At 44.9% G+C, this 12,469-nt stretch overlaps 2 protein-coding genes across 2 annotated transcripts in view; both read right to left on the bottom strand.

Moving 5' to 3' along the window:
• LOC126473719 (UDP-glucosyltransferase 2-like) overlaps positions 1-12,469 on the bottom strand; it is a 294,068-nt gene that overhangs the window by 36,460 nt on the left and 245,139 nt on the right. The gene's annotated exons all lie outside the window — the stretch shown is intronic.
• The window catches only part of LOC126473721 (UDP-glycosyltransferase UGT5-like), a 61,385-nt gene that overhangs the window by 36,454 nt on the left and 12,462 nt on the right, over positions 1-12,469 (bottom strand). The window lies entirely within an intron of this gene.

Raw genomic sequence — 12,469 nt, 5'->3', positions numbered from 1 at the left:
GTAGTGCCCTTGAACACAAGATTTTGCGCCAATAACCTGGACTAAATACTGGAAGTCCCCATAACGGTACATGGAGTGAAGGAATGACAAAGTGTTGACTGAAATCCGTCCGATAGATGGGAATGTTAAGCTGGGTGGTCCCTTTGGTGCCTGTTTGAGAAGAGGCTACGTGCTGTCACAGGTTTCACTCTCCTTCTTCTCACATTTTCATACAATACAAATACGGCATTATACACTACTGGCCATTAAAATTGCTACACCACGAAGGTGACGTGCTACAGACGCGAAATTTAACCGACAGGAAGAAGATGCTGTAATGCTGTATATGCAAATGATTAGCTTTTCAGAGCATTCACACAAGGTTGGCGCCGGTGGCGACACCTACGACGTGCTGAAATGAGGAAGGTTTCCAACCGATTTCCCATACACAAACAGCAGTTCACCGGCGTTGCCTGGTGAAACGTTGTTGTGATGAGTCGTGTAAGGAGGTGAAATGCGTAATCATCACGTATCCGACTTTGATAAACGTCGGATTGTAGCCTATCGCGATTGCGGTTTATCGTATCGCGACATTGCTGCTCGCGTTCGTCGAGATCCAATGACTGTTGGCAGAATATGGAATCGGTGGGTTCAGGAGGGTAATACGGAACGCCATGCTGGATCCCAACGGCCTCGTGTCACTAGCAGTTGAGATGACAGGCATCTTATCCGCATGGGTGTAACGGATCGTGTAGCCACGGCTCGATCACTGAGTGAACAGATGGGGACGTTTGCAAGACAACAACCAACTGCACGAACAGTTCGACGACGTTTGCAGCAGCATGGACTATCAGCTCGGAGACCATGGCTGCGGTTACCTTTGACGCTGCATCACAGACAGGAGCGCCACCGATGGTGTATTCAACGACGAACCTGGGTGCACGAATGGCAAAACGTCATTTTTTCGGACGAATCGAGGTTCTGTTTACAGCATCATGATGGCCTCATCCGTGTTTGGTGGCATCGCGGTGAACGCACATTGGAAGCGTGTATTCGTCATCGCCATACTGGCGTATCACCCGGCGTGATGGTATGTGGTGCCATTGGTTATACGTCTCAGTAACCTCTTGTTCGCATTGAAGGCACTTTGAACAGTGGACGTTACATTTCAGATGTGTTACGACCCGTGGCTCTACCCTTCATTAGATCTCTGCGAAACCTTACATTTCAGCAGGATAATGCACTACCGCAATTTGCTTGTCCTGTACGGGCCTTTCTGGACACAGAAAATGTTCGACTGCTGCCCTGGCCAGCACATCCTCCAGATCTCTCACCAATTAAAAAGGTCTGGTCAATGGTGGCCGAGCAACTGGCTCGTCAGAACACGCCAGTCACTATATTTGATGAACTGTGATATGGTGTTGAAGCTGCATGGGCAGCTGTACCTGTACACGCCATCCAAGCTCTGTTTGACTCAATGCCCAGGCGTATCAAGGCCGTTATTACGGCCAGAGGTGGTTGTTCTGGCTACTGATTTCGCAGGATCTATGCACCCAAATTGCGTGAAAATGTAATGACGTGTCAGTTCTAGTATAATATATTTGTCCAATGAATACCCGTTTATCATCCGCGTTTCTTCTTGGTGTACCAATTTTAATGGCCAGTACACATACCCATTACAATCACCTACACTTAACAGATCCATTTAAGACACAACTCTCATATTGTCACGAACTGCGAAGAAAGGGATCATACAACGAGGTGCCAAAAGACCTCCTAATATCGTGTCGGACATTCTTTATCCTTGGGGAAGCGCAGCAACTCGACGTGATATGCACTCTACAAGCCGTTGGTAGTCCCCTGCATAAATGATAAGCCTTGCTGCTTCTATGCAGGATTTTGTGGGCGTTCTGACCTCTCGACTGTGTCCCATAAATGTCCAATGGGATTCATGTCGGGCGAGATGGGTGGCCAAATCAAATCGCTGTAATTGTCCAGAATGTTCTTGAAACCAGTTGCGAACAATTATGGCCCAGAGACATGGCAATTTTAATTCATACAAATTCCAATGTTGTTTAGCAACATAACGTCCACAAATGGCTGAAAATAGTCTGTAAGTAGCCGAAGATAACCGTTTCCAGTGAATGATCAGTTCCATTCCATGTAAACATAGCCCGCACCATTATGCAGCCGGCCACCACTAGCTTGCACAGTGCCTTATTGACAACTATGATCCATGGCCTCGTGGGGTCTGGGCTACAATTGAACCATACCATCATCTCTTATCAAATGAATTCGTGACTCGTCTAACCAGGCCACAGTTTTCCAGTCTCTAGAGCCCAGCTGGTATGGTCACGATTCCAGCTGTTAACTGAGGCACTCGTGTCGGTCATCTGCTGCCATAGCCCATTAAAGAAAATTTCGCCTCATTGTCCTAACGGATATGTTCGTCGTGCGTCCTACATTGATTCCTGCCCAGTGTTGCTTGTCTGTTAGCACTGACAACTCTAAGCAAAACCCGCTGCTCTCATCGTTAAGTGAAGGTCGTAGGCCACTGCGTTGTCCATCGTGAGAGATAATAGCTGAAATTTGGTACTCTCGGCACACTCTTGTGGCTGTGAACCTCGGGATATTGAATTCGCTGACGATTTCCGAAATTGAATGTCCCATGCGTCTGACTCTAAGAACTATTCCGCGTTCGAAGTCGATTAATTTCCGCCGTGCGGCCGCAATCACTTGGGAAACCTTTTCACATTAATTACCTGAGTACTAACGACAGCTCCGCCAATGCACTGCCCGTTTCTGCCTTGTGTAGGCGATACTATCGCCGTCTGTATGTGTTGTACTGCGCTGATGAAGCAAATCCTTCTCTATTAAGCTGCTGAATTTACACATAGGACTCTCCCAAGCCAACAGTAGCACTGAACTCTCTTTTGCGACGCTTCTGACATGCACAGTAAGCAGTTTAGTGATTACTGATGTGTCGTATTGGGATGGTCACACTTTTGTTTGTCATCGAGTGAATGTTTCTTCTTCTGTCGACTACAGAGATGGCTCAAATGGCTCTGAGCACTATGGGACTTAACTTCTGAGTTCATCAGTTCAAATGGTTCAAATGGCTCTGAGTACTATGAGACGCAACATCTTAGGTCATAAGTACCCTAGAACTTAGAACTACTTAAACCTAACTAACCTAAGGACATCACACACATCCATGCCCGACGCTGGATTCGAACCTGCGACCGTAGCGGTCGTGCGGTTCCAGACTGAAGCGCCTAGAACCACTCGGCCTCCCCGGCCGGCGACTACAGAGATGACGCACTGCAACCACGTGACCGAGAGATGTGGCTGAGGCTCGGAATGAAAGCGGTTCGAACCCCATCTAGCTATCTAAATTAAGAATTTCCGGGGTTTCCCTAAATCGCCACGGAAATAAACCACATTAATCCTCTCGAAAAGATAGCGGCCGATTTCATTTACCTTTTTTACTAAGCACCGCTTTTAGATCGTGCAAAAGAAGCCACCTGTCGTTAAAACTTTATTATTTAAGCGTTTCGGGTGGGGAACATCATCTGAGTGTCTACCAAACACATCACAGTTGACATGAACGCACAGCATAAATATGGAAATTTGTGGTAAGTTCCTATGGCACCAAACTGTTTGGGTCATCGGTCCCTAGCCTTACACACTACTTAATCTAACTGAAACTAACATTCGCTAAGGACAACACACACACCAGTGCCCGAGGGAGGACTCGAACCTCCGACGAGGGGAGCCGCGAGAACCGTGGCAAGGTGCCGGCAGACCGCGGGGATACCGCGCGCGGCGCACAACTTAAAGTTGGCCTATTAAGAATAGATGTAATTAAATCCACTGACAAACGATTTCACACAGTAAAGAAAAGAACTTAATACATAATATCATGTAAAGAGTTACTTATCGCACAACTGACTCCGTACTGCAGTTATAGAACCCAACTATCATAACATGTCACCTGGTGGCATGGTTGTACTGACGTTAGAATGCATCATCAAAAGTCAGCGGACAATTACTAAAACATTTAATGAAAATTTAGAGCCACAGAAACGTGCAAACAGAAGAACATCGTAAAGGAAGGAATATGTAGAGTTTAACATCCCATCGACTATGAAGCCATATAGGGGCAGACCATGAGCTCGGGGTAGGGAGGGATGGAGAACGAAATCGTCCGTGCCCTATACAAAGGATCTATCCCGGCATTTGGCTGGAGAAAGACAGGGAAAACATGGAAAATCTATATCTCGATGAATGGGCTGGGATTTGAATCGTCGCTTCCAAAAATGGGAGTCCGACCTTGTAACCACTGTGGCACCTCACTTCGTAACATCATAAATACGCGCATCAAAAAATGTTTTGCATCACCCCAGTTCCCAGAACTACTGAAGATAGACGTTGACTGTGGATACTGTTTCGCAGTCAGTCCCTTTGACTGTTCAGAGATGTCACTAAACCCGCCCAAAGATGTGAACAACCATGCACGAGCAGCGCCTATTTGACGGACGGGATCCGACAGCCGATCAGTTCGTCATTCCACCAGGAAGGAGGTACACAGCTCTTATTGTCTGTAGTTCAACCATGCCTAGACGGGCAATACCGCGGATCCGTCGTGTCCGCATTGTTACTTTGTGACAGGAAGGGCTCTCAACAAGAGAAGTGTCCAGGCGTCTCGGAGTGAACCAAAGCGATGTTGTTCGGACATGGAGGAGATACAGAGAGATAGGAACTGTCGATGATATGCCTCGCTCACGCCGCCCAAGGGCTACTACTGCAGTGGATGACCGTTACCTATGGATTATGGCTCGAAGGAACCCTGACAGCAACGCCACCATGTTGAATAATGCTTTTCGTGCAGCCACAGGACTTCGTGTTACGATTCAAACTGTGCCCAATAATCTGCAAGATGCGCAACTTCACTCCCGACGTCCATGGCGAGGTCCATCTTTGCAACCACGACACCATGCAGCGCGGTACAGATGGGCCCGACAACATGCCGAATGTGCCCCTCAGTGGCATCACGCTCTCTTCACCGTTGAGTGTCGCATATGCCTTGAACCAGACAATCGTCAGAGACGTGTTTGGAAGCAACCTCAGCAGGCCGAACGCCTTAGACACACTGTGCAGCGAGTGCAGAAAGGTGGAGATTCCCTGCTGTTTTGGGGTGGCATTATGTGGGGCCGACGTCTGCCGCTGGTCGTCATGGTAGGCGACGTCATGGCTGTACGATACGTGATTGCCATCCTCCGACCGATAGTGCAACCATGTCGGCAGCATACTGGCGAGGCATTCGTCTTCATGGACGACAGTTCGCGCTCCCATCATGCACATCTTGTGAATGACTTCCTTCAGGATAACGACATCGCTCGATTAGAGTGGCCAGCATGTTCTCCAGACATGAACCCTTACGAACATGCCTGGGATAGATTGAAAAATACTGTTTATGGACGACGTTCCCCACCAACCACCCTGAGGGATCTACGCCCTATCGCCGTTGAGGAGTGGGACAATCTGGACCAACAGTGCCTTGATTAACTTGTGGATAGTATGCCACAACGAATACAGGTATGCATCAGTGCAAAATGACGTGCTACTGGGTATTAGAGATACCGGTGTGTACAGCAATCTGGAGCACCACCTCTGAAGGTCTCGCTATATGGTGGTACAACATGTAATGTGTGATGTTCATGAGCAATAAAAACGGCGGAAATGATGTTTATGTTGTTCTCTATTCAAATGGTTCAAATGGCTCTGAGCACTATGGGACTTAACATCTGTGGTCATCAGTCCCCTAGAACCTAGAACTACTTAAACCTAACTAACCTAAGGACATCACACACATCCATGCCCGAGGCAGGATTCGAACCTGCGACCGTAGCGGTCACGCGGATCTCTATTCCAATTCTCTGGAAAGGTTCTGGAACTCTCGGAACCGACGTGATGCAAAACTTTTTTTGATGTGTGTACATGCGGTATGAGCAAGGGATGATGGAAAGAGGAGGAAGAGAGGACAGCGTGAAAAAATCCTGGCTCATGCAGTCCGCACATTTGCTCCAGCTGTAACCACCTTGTATTCAGTGGGACGTTAAACATAATTTTTTTCTTTCTTCTATGTATCACATCAGTGATGGGATAAACACATTATTATGAGTATTAATGGTTTCCAGAAACTTGATATTTATTCAATTCGATCTACGTATGCAGTGAGACACGGCGAAATCATTAAAATGGTTCACATTAATGTAACATTGGTTTCTAAATTTTTAACGAGATTTGTTTTAAGTTCTAAACAATGTATTCATAGTTCCTTCATCAAATAGACCGCATTTACATACAGAATCGTTTCTACATATTTCCATGGCGATAAACGTAAATTGACAAAAATATTGTTGGATGCTTTCTCTCCAGATGTTCTCTCAGGTTACTGTCAGTCATTTTGGGACATAATGTTTGATTACAAATATCGTACCATGCAAATTCGTAACTTTCGTCTGTTACAGTAACATATCTTCACAAATAACTTGACTTATGCCTGCCAAATATTTTTAGCAACCGGAGACGAACACAGACAAAACTGAATCTAGGATTACTATGCTTTACTTTATGTAATTCTAGCGGAGAAACGCGGTGTTGCCCAGGTACTTATTTATAGCTATGCGACCACGCCCGTACTGCCCAACGTCTGGCCTTGTACTTAATATTTATGACGTCATATCTTCTGAACTATGTGTTCTCCAGTGATATAAATATTTTGGCATATCGCCACCATAAGTGATTACCGACCGAAAAATGTGTTGCGAATGGAGTTACTAGTAAAGAAGTAACTAATTTAAACATCATACATGATGCGGCAGTTTTTCAAATTCAAATGGTTCGAATGACTCTGAGCACTATGGGACTTAACTTCTAAGGTCATCAGTCCCCTACAACTTAGAACTAATTAAACCTAACTAACCTAAGGACATCACACACATCCATGCCCGAGGCAGGATTCGAACCTGCGACCGTAGCGATCGCGCGGTTCCAGACTGTAGCGCCTAGAAACGCTCGGCCACCCCGGCCGGCGCAGTTTTTCACCCAACCCTTTTCTTCTACTTACCTACATGCATCTGTATGATTACTCTCCAACTAACAACTAAGTGCCAGGCAGAGGGTTCATCAAATCATCTTTAAGCTACCGCTCCACTCTAGCTTTCCGTGCGAGCTCAGATTTCTCTTGTTTTATTATGATGATCATTTCCAATATGTAGGCGGGTGCTAGCAAAATATTTTCTCACTGTGAGGAGAAAGTTGGTGATTGAAATTTCATGAGAAGGTCCTGCCGCAGCGAAAAACGCCTTTGTTTTTATGACTGACCTCCCAGTTCGTTTATCAGATCAATGGTAATCTCCTGAACTATATGTTGTACAGTGACAGTAAGGTATACCTGTACCAAGTTTGGCTGAAATCGGTCCTGTGGTTTTGGAGGAGGTGTGGAACATACACACAATGTTAATACCTGCTCACAAGAGCACAGAATACACTCGGAGCTACGAATGTTTCGCCCCTTCCGCGAAAGGAAAGCTGCACTTCTGACGACTTGTTTTTTTCATTCTTCACTAGCACAGCCAGTGAGATGGGGCAATGATTATAAATATGGTCCGCATTTGGGAGGACGACGGTTCAAAATTCGCGTCAGGCTATGCACAATATGTTTTCCGCTATTTCCCTCATCTGCCACGGGAAAATGCTGGGATGGTTCCTTTGTAAAGAGCACGGTCGATTTCCTTCACCATTCTTGAAACATTTCCAGCTTCTGCTTCGTCTCTAATGACCTCAACGTCGACGGGACGTTAAACCTTAATCTTATTTCCTTCACTCCTTTTCCAGAATCGCTGTTATATATTTCCCCGTCTCGTTGAGCTTAGTCGACCTTTTATTTTTCACCTGCCTTTCGATAAGTCATTTCCATTCAACATGTAGTGCAAAAGCCTTTTGATCGTTCATTAACTACTCTCTTCATAGCTTCAGCGTACCAAGAAGATAATGCGCTTCGTAGCTGCGTTTATCTTCGACACCGCCTCGAGATATATAAAATACCCGTTTTCTGGGTTAAACATTTACATACTAGTTACACAGCAAATATTGTTTCCTTGAGAATATAAGTTACTCAGTGCACATCTTTAAACAACACATCGAGTGATCCATCCAATCAGCCACTTCTCACGCTGTCCACACCTATCCCTTAAACTGTGAGCTGCTAACGAAGACAGAAGTTCCATCCGCGAGTAACACTGCCCGTGTGGAGCTATTACGGAGTAGCGGCTGCCACTTGGAACGGCTTCGGGGAAACACAAAACTGTTCGTGTGCTTCCTAGGAGTGTGGCCATTGTGCTGATCACACGAGACGTCTCAGTTTAAACAGCTCCGAGACGGAATTCTGAGTCTGTCTACTGCTGTGGCAAGGCGTGAATGGTAAGAGTATTGGTTTGTTGTACATTAATGAAATTTGTAACTGACACCAGCACTAAATTATTGGGGCGGGAGGATTCAATAGATACAGTGCATATCACTAGGGGGTCTAAACATGAGATCCCCTTGAAAGAAGTTGAAAAAATTAGGACCTAAAACCGCTTTATGGAGCATTCTCAATGCCTCAGAACAGATATTTCAATGGTGCTTAAAACTTCTAAAGCGTGTCATTTTAAGACTGCATTACCGACTCTAAAAAAGTTATATAGTATTAATATTTAAATTTGTCGACAGTGTGTGGACTATTACTATACATTATGTGCTAAACAATCGTTTTTCAAACTAAATTCCTTTTGGTGAGTAATACAAGCGCATTTGATTCACTGGAACGTTAGTAAATCCTGAAAACTGTAAATTCTTACTGCACAAGAGCTTTCAGTATGTGTAATCAGTTACGTTTGGATCAACGGTATCATTTTTTGTCAACTAAGACTCAAAAAACTTAAATCGCTTTTCAAATAATATTATGGAGGACTCGCGTCTGCGATCCCCCGCCCCCGCCCCCGGACGCTGATGCTCATGGCTAGAGGAAAAGTTGTTTAGTTTCATGGCCATTGCCAGAAGAAATGTATTTTAGCTTCATAGCTACACAAGACGAGGATTGTGGTGAAAATTCGCTTCTCTGTTCGTGAATGTAATATACCCATAGCGAATCGTGTTATTGCTTCATAGTTACAATTCAGTAGCGGTATTATTTTAACAGCTATGTTAAATATCGCCCACCCTTGAGCCAAATGAGTGACTTTTCAAAGTTCCCTCGCAGTCTCTGTCTCTAGAGGACAATGCCTGTCTGCCCTAGGGGACGAATATGTGGTGAAGATGCGTATGCCACGTAGACAGATCATACATGATCCCACATATGATTTGCAGAGAGCCGAGTAGCGATGAATAGGGGGAGAAGAACCGCAGATGACCTGCGACCAAGGACGCATGCAGAGCTGTGCAGGAACTTTGTGGACATCCATCATTGCTCTTTCAACAGCCTCAAAGAGAGCATACTACGATGCTGCCAAGCATGTGTGGTGGCTGCAGGTATCCTTTATTTTGTTAAGTACAAATGTCAAATACAAACACCAGTTTTCTTACTCTTTCTTGGCAAAGGATGAATCCTTTATACCTCAGTTAGTTAGTTACTTAGTTCTGCGTCCCATGCACGACCATAAACGTTATTATCAGGAATTTTTGAACTAAATAAAGGACTGTAGTAACTGTTTCACGTCTCTATACTTGCCAATTATAGTTTTGCATACGTCTACTTATTTCTAATCAAGAGTTGCTGTATGGTGAAGAAAATGTTGTTAAGAAGATACCACTTAAGTCTTCATGTGGAAACACTTCTAAGGTCCTTCATACATTCCATTCCCATACAAAAAGTTATCAAAGTGTATCATAGGTCCGTATTTCACACCTTGTGACTAAGGTAGATTCACTAGAACGAAATTAAAATTATTTTTCTTTCTCTTACTGTATTTGAGAACTGGTTCATAACTCTGAAACTGCAGTGAATTGTGGGCAATAAATATCTTTAGGAAATATATGTACTGTCAAGCTGTGGCCAATATTCTCAGTTACCTTACGATTATTTTAATTATTTTCCTTTGTGCAATGAGTGCTTAATGAGGGGTTATTACAGGAAAGGTCACTTGTGGACTTACGCTAAACACACTGGCGGAAAACCATCGCAACACTAAGAAGAAGTAGTGCGACATAAAAGAAAGTTGATAGGCATGTTGTCGTACCTTTTTCTTTTCGAATTTCGCGTCTGTCGCGTAAGAGTGGCGCTATTAGGCCCACTACGAGGATGGAAATCATGTATTTTTCGAATACACACTGTTAAGGTCATCAGCGTTAGTTACCTTTCAGACTGGACGTGGTGAGTTGATGCTACTCAAGAATGGATTTAACGCGGCAAAGACACCATTCTCACCGCATCACTGACTTTGAGAGGGGCCGTATAACAGGGCTACGAGAAGCTGGATGTTCCTTCTGCAATACTGCGGAAAGACTTGAAAGGAATGTAACCACTGTATATAGTTGTTGGCAGTGGTGGTCGCAAGAAGACCGGGCTCTGAAGGGCCACGCGGCACTACCGAGAGGAGAGACCATCGTGTTGTGGCGCATCGTACTGCATGTCCAGCAGCAATGTGAGCACAGTGGCACAATGAACTGCTGTAAATCGTTTACTTCAAGGACAGCACCGAGCCAGACGCCGCATACCGTACAATCCACTGATGCTAATCTACCGTCATTTGGGACTTCGGTGGTGTCAAAGGACAGTCACTGAAGGGCACGGTGGAGGTATGTTGTGTTCTCTGATAAAAGCTGGTTCCGCCTCGGTGGCAGTGATGGTTGTTGTAGGATAGAAAGAGCCCAGTTGAGGGCCTGCTGCCAATCCGTCTGAGTGCTAGACGCACTGGACCGACACCTGGAGTTATAATCTGTGGTTGAAATTTCGTTTGAGCACTCACGGTTATCCCACGCACCCTGACTGCAAATCTGTGATGCAGAATCCACTCGAGCACATGATATGACGTCATCCGAAAACAACTTTAACTGTCCCTGTACTGACCTACCATGCGCAACAGCGCAATAGGCTGCTGTCACTGTCTGCACACACGCATCTCTCGCACGCTCTGTCCTTAGTACTTCCCTATGACGTTACGATTGAATGAGCGAAAGGAGTAGGGGGGAGGAGTGAAACTCATATGGGGACTTCCGGTAACACGATCTTGGATCGCTGCCAGGGCACTTGGAACGCTGCAAGTTTATCAAGCAAACATCTCGTCTTCTTACTGGGCGATTTAAATCCTTCCATATTTGTTTTGATTTCGTTCAGGACAAATGGAAATGGAAATGAGCGTTTGGCGTCATTGGCCGGGAGGCCCCTTGCGGGGCAGGTCCGGCGGGCGAGGTGCAGGTCTCACTACATTCGGCGCCACATTGGGCGACCTGCGCGCCGGATGGGGATGAAATGATGATGAAGACAACACAACACCTAGTCCCTGAGAGGAGAAAATTCCCCAACCGGAAATCGAACCCGGGCCCTTAGGACGGCAATCCGTCACGCTGACCACTCAGCTATCGGGTAGACGGTTCAGGACAGAAGTTGATTTCATAGCACTGTGTTACTGACAGAGTACAACTTCATATGTTTATTGCACTCTATAAATTGCACTGTTAATATTTTACTCGTTTTGTGCTTGATCTTGCTCGCATCTGTAGTATGGGGTGGAGAAAATAATTCCTTATTTGTTTTCGTTTCATATAAAACAGAAGCTGGTTTCGTTGTACAATTTTCTGTGGCCATTTATTCCTCCTGTAAACCCGTCTGTGAACTGATCGACTTAAATGCGTCGAAATTACGTTGTTCGTATTCTTTTTTATTTTAGTTCGAATCCATTTATCGTACCTTCCCGCATTTAATGGAGAACTCCATGTTCGCAGCTATTGACAGAATTGCTATTCAACTTTATTACAGCTTTTCAGGAACCGCTTCGAATGATGTTCCTCCTTCCCATTTAGTATACATTTTTGAATTAGTGTCTGAGTACGTAGCTCATGTACCAGTTACTATTATGCAGCAAAAACATTCTACTCGATGGGCATAATTGCACATGGGATTGTGTGAATATACTTCCACAGTACTGAATGCTCCGGCATTTAGTAAACTCTAGTTATAAAGATTTCACTAGTAGATCCATTGATGAAAGTATGAGAATGTGTATAATTTGCTTTTAAATTTCCATCAGGGTGGGAAGATGATTATAGCATATTGATTTCTGCTGAGATATATTGCTTGTAGTACATGTTAATAACTTTTGAATACATGTGCGTAACTACTGTTACATTTTTAGCATTTACAAGCAAGGATGTTTGGGCCACTAAGAGAAAATAACGCCTCTTAAGCACATGTCTAAACCTAAAACTCATCTGACGTGACAGAAGC

Source organism: Schistocerca serialis, chromosome 4 (assembly GCF_023864345.2).
Source record: "Schistocerca serialis cubense isolate TAMUIC-IGC-003099 chromosome 4, iqSchSeri2.2, whole genome shotgun sequence".
Taxonomy (NCBI): domain Eukaryota; kingdom Metazoa; phylum Arthropoda; class Insecta; order Orthoptera; family Acrididae; genus Schistocerca; species Schistocerca serialis.
The sequence above is the reverse complement of the archived record's forward strand: the minus strand, read 5'-3'. Positions and strand labels throughout refer to the sequence as shown.